The sequence below is a fragment of the Oryzias latipes genome, chromosome 7 (assembly GCF_002234675.1).
Source record: "Oryzias latipes chromosome 7, ASM223467v1".
In the NCBI taxonomy this organism is placed as follows: domain Eukaryota; kingdom Metazoa; phylum Chordata; class Actinopteri; order Beloniformes; family Adrianichthyidae; genus Oryzias; species Oryzias latipes.
The window spans coordinates 27,407,373-27,412,070 of record NC_019865.2 but is presented as its reverse complement, the minus strand read 5'-3'; the positions used below and the strand labels follow the sequence as shown (position 1 = coordinate 27,412,070).

The following is a 4,698-nucleotide window of genomic DNA, read 5'->3' as shown; positions in this document are numbered from 1 at the left end:
CTTCTGTCATCAGGGGATCACCACCCTGACAAGAGAAATCACTACTTTTTGTTATTCAAAAAACAGAAAAAACAGCCACTATAAATTAGAAATGTGAGCAGAGGGTTTGCTTGTGTGTTTTTGTCAGACAGTTTGGAGCACATCTCTGACCTGAGGCTCTAAAGCATACATGTTCATTAAATATATTTTTGGTAGTAGGTGTATTCTGTACATCTGAGGAGCTTTCAGACGGCCTGCATAAAATAATATTGCTGATCCACACGCAGCTTTTTTGACTGTAGGCGATGCCACAAATAGATCAGAAGCATGTGAGCATTAAACATGTAGAAAAAAAAACTCTAGGCTAATACTTGAATGTAGTAGCCCCGGGCATCAGTAAGAGGCTGATAATCCATCTGCATATTTCATTTGAATCTCGCATTAATGTGATTTCTTTCTGTTAAACCTGTTGTGAATTGATTTTCTCTTCCCTGTGGCTTTATCAGGCCTGTTTTTCACCTCTACAGGAAGAACTAAACAGGTTTGAGTTCGGATGCTCAGAGTAAAAAGTTCAGAATATTTTAAAATGCTCATTCTTAGCTGTTTTTCAAAAACAAACCTTTTTTTAAAGGAACCCATCCCCTTATCCGAAGATCCCAGGGAATCCATTCAAATCGGTCATGTCACTTCTAAGTAGTTGTTTTTGTTACTACCTTGTGAGGCAGTACGGAAGTGGTACAGATGAAATACACTATGGAATGAGCTGACACGACAAAGGAGGCACTGAGGTTTATGTAGCAAGTGTCTCAGAGCTATTTAGTTGGCGAAAGAAAAGTCGAAGGGATCCCTGTTGAAATTTGGACACATATTTCAAAGATGCTCATTTGTTGCATAAATTAACTGACAGAGTGGGTGTGATGTCACCCATAGAAAAAAGTTTAATTCCAGCTCACCAGGTAGAGCAGGGCTGCTCATTACGCCGATCGTGATCGACTGGTTGATTTTCAAGGACATGAGGGTATCGCAGGCCAGCAAAGATAAATAACCAAACAAAATATATATATATATACTTCTAAAAAATCAGTCCGCGAATCAAAGTCCTCAAAAGTAGTACGTGACATCCAGAACGGCCAATCGAACATCCTCTGAGACACACGTCACTGCACATGTGTGCTCAAATACACTGAGCTCAAATTCTGTCTGTCATCAGAAAGTCACTACTTGCCCTGCGGCACGTCAAGTCCCCGGGAGAAGACCAATCCGGCCCCCCTGGAGTGTATATTGAGGCCAGGATCACCACGCGTGCCTCCGCGGTCCCAGCCCCGATGGATCCCAGTCCACTGAAGCAGCAGTATTTTCCTGTAGCACGTGTAGTTTTTGAATCATCAGTACATAAAAAATTACATAGTTCATAATACTATGATCTGTAAAAAGTATTTTAGTTAAAAAGAAAAAGGTAGGTAGAGAAGAGCTTCACCCATCCTGTGTTGGAAACAAGGAGCCATGATATGAGCAGTCAGCCTATGAACATTGTATAACCCTTGTGCTATCCTAGGCACTTTACCATTGGGAGTTGGATCATGCAGACCCACTAGACCAGGGGTGTCAAACTCATTTTGGTTGGGGGCCACATTCAGCCCGTCTGATCTCAAGTGGGCCGGACTGGTAACGTAAAAGCAAAATAATAGTTTTGTTTTAGTTTTTTTATTCAATTTGAAAAAATGCCTCAACCAACATTGTACCCTAATCACTTGGGACCAATGGATCTAAAAAAAAATGAAATTCAATAAAAAAAAGTTGGTCTATTCAATTTTACACAGAATATTTTACATCCGACACTGAACTAATCCAGAAACTTTTATTTATGGTGAGTCTCTTAGTGGTGCTGAATGTTATAATCTTTGAACACTGAAATCTGTGTATGACATACAAATCATTCAGGTTTGCATTCAGCTCTGTGAAAGAAAGAAAAAAACTGTGTCATGGTGCCTCTGTCAGACTCCTTCCCCCTCTCCTCTCCGCTTGGTTCCTGATTATCCCCAGCTGCTTCCACTCACCTCATCGACACACCTGCCTTCTTAAGGAGCTCCAGGATCTTCATTCAACGCCAGTCCGTTGCCCCTGATGGTGCATATTTGGCCTCACGTCAAGTTCATGCTTTGTTGCCTTGCCTTAAGCCAAGTAGTTAACATATGCTGTCTTACCTGTCTCCAGGAAACCTCAGCCACGAGTGGTCACCCACAGCAGCCGTAATCCGGACTCCTCTTCTGGTCTGTTCCCTCCATCCTCACCACGAGCCTCTGCCGAACCAGCTGCCTCACGAGACTGACCCACGCTGCCGACTCCAGACCCGAACGAGCAGTTCCACCAATGACGCCACGAGCCGCAGTTACATTCTCGGACCTCCAGTAACAGTTACCTACCTGTCTGGCCATCATATTAAATCTACCTTCTCGCCAAGACATCTCTGTCCTGTGTCTCATTCCGGGTTTCAGCATCTGGGTCTCAGTCGTTCTATAGTCATGACAAACTGTCCATTTTCCTGGAAATCTCTTCACTCCACTTCAATTTTTGACAACATTTTGGTCATTAGTGTGTCACTACTGATCATCCTTATATCAAGATAACAGTGGTGAGGCTCATAGGGGAACCAAAGTGCATCTTACCCAGACGCAGAGCTGTTATGTTTCACTTTTGGCACGTGCAGAGATATGCTGTTTCATCTGTTTTGCTTTTCTTTTGCTCCCCCTAGTGGCGGTATTGCGCATTTCAGTTATTTATTTAAAAAATCATAATTTGCCACAGGAATGAACTAGAAACTTGCTTTCTTTTTTAACCATCCTTATGGCTTTTACTCTTCATGCGTGGGCCGGACTGAACCACCTGGCGGGCCGTATGTTTGACACCCCTGCACTAGACAGTGCTCTGAACCTTTTTTCTTCAAGGATTTGTGATCTTCACTGGTGTCCATGGATTACATGAAATCTTTCCACCTTTATCCACCTTTTTCATGGTAGGGAGAAGACGTCAATGCAAGGGTGGGGTAATCTAAGATAGCACAAGGGTTAACTAACAGAAAGTTACTGCAGGAGGAAAGGAGAAACAGATTTGAAAGCTTTAAAAAAAGCTTACTGAAAACATTATTTACAAAGGTTTTGAAATCAACTCATAAATTAGTTGTAAGATAAGAAAACAATCATATCATTCTGCGTATGTTTGTATTTTTCCTCCTAAAACACAAATTATTTATCTTTTTTATGGAACTGTTGTGTTAAAGGGGCCCTACATTTCAACACTAGTTGTTTTTTATGCAGGTCGTCTAGTGTTTCTAACTACAGAATGACACAAGTATACAGTGAAGGAAATAAATATTTGATCCGTTGCTGATGCTGTAGGTTTGCCCTCAGATAGATAGATTAGCCTTTATTGCCTTTATTGTTAAAAGAAACAGACAGTATGTTCATTTGAACAGTGACAAAATTGCAAAGAAAATGAAGAAATTGACTTTAAATAATTTCTATACATTTACTTGCATTTCATTGATGGAAATGAGTATTCTTGCCAATAAGACTTAGTTCTTTCTTGCAAAACTCTTATTCTCAAGCACAGAGATCAGAGGTTTCTCGTAGTTGATAATCAGGTTTCTGCACATATCAGGAGGAATGTTGGTCCACTCTTCTTTCGAAATGAACTCTAAATCATCCAGATTGAAGCATTATTTCCGTACAAGACCATTTAGTGCCTAAACAGTAACAAGGAAGTCTGTCTTTTACTTGTAAACTAATTAAACCAAAGTGAATATATTTTTTATATCAGTGAAATTGTGTCGACCTGTATTTATTTTTCTGACTAATCTTGGATTTTAAACTCAAAGGGTTATAAAAAGTTCCAGGACTAATATAATGCAAATGGTCAACATCACGTGTTGCGTCTTTTTTTTACATTTAGTTTATAGAAAGAAAGATAATAAAAAGAATTTCCAACAAAAGGGGAAACTTTTTAATCATTTTCACCTGTGTTTTGGTTTTAAGGGAGAACACGTCAGTGTAAGGGTCGGGTCATCTGGACCCCATAGAATAGCACGAGGGCTAACAGGTGTTTTCAATCCAGGTGACTGGTTGATTAGGAGAATCTAACTGGTCTATGTGAAACAGGGGATCAAATAGCTGTTTCCTTCAAAGAAATGTAAATACATGTATGTTTATATTATTTTTTTATTTACATTTTTTAATTGATTTCTTGATTTTCTTTGTGATTGTCTATCTTTCACTGTGCAGATGAACCTACCGTCAGGATGACAGACAGTCAATGTCTTTTTAGGTGAGCAAACCTAACAAATCAGCAAGGAATCCCATTTTTTCCCGTCCACTGTAAAGGTCAGAACTGCATAAAATCCAGTTCAGGATGGTTCTTAGTCAGTTTAGAACAGAACCAGTACCCAAAATATTTTATGTTTGCAGATCTAAAGGTGTTGCTAATAAAGTCCGGTGGGTTAACTCCTCATGAGGATGAGTGGGTACATGGAAAATAACAAGTATAGGGAGTTTGGTTCTCTGTTGAAGATAACTCAATGCCAAGTGGGACAGAAATGGCCAGTGATGCTGCCATCAGAGAGATGAACCCACAACTAAAGACACACTGCTCTTCCCGCTGGATTTGGCAGTTAGATAAATCCAACAGAACTCCACATCAACCCAGACCTGAAGGGACAGACGTATT

General features: G+C 40.1%; 1 long non-coding RNA gene across 1 annotated transcript; it reads left to right on the top strand.

The window, feature by feature from the left end:
- The first annotated feature begins 2,069 nt into the window (after nt 1-2,069).
- Nucleotides 2,070-2,441, top strand: LOC110015312. Its single transcript, XR_002290490.1, has 2 exons — nt 2,070-2,106; nt 2,194-2,441. It is a non-coding gene; the product is annotated as an uncharacterized LOC110015312 (long non-coding RNA).
- The last annotated feature ends 2,257 nt before the right edge of the window (nt 2,442-4,698 follow it).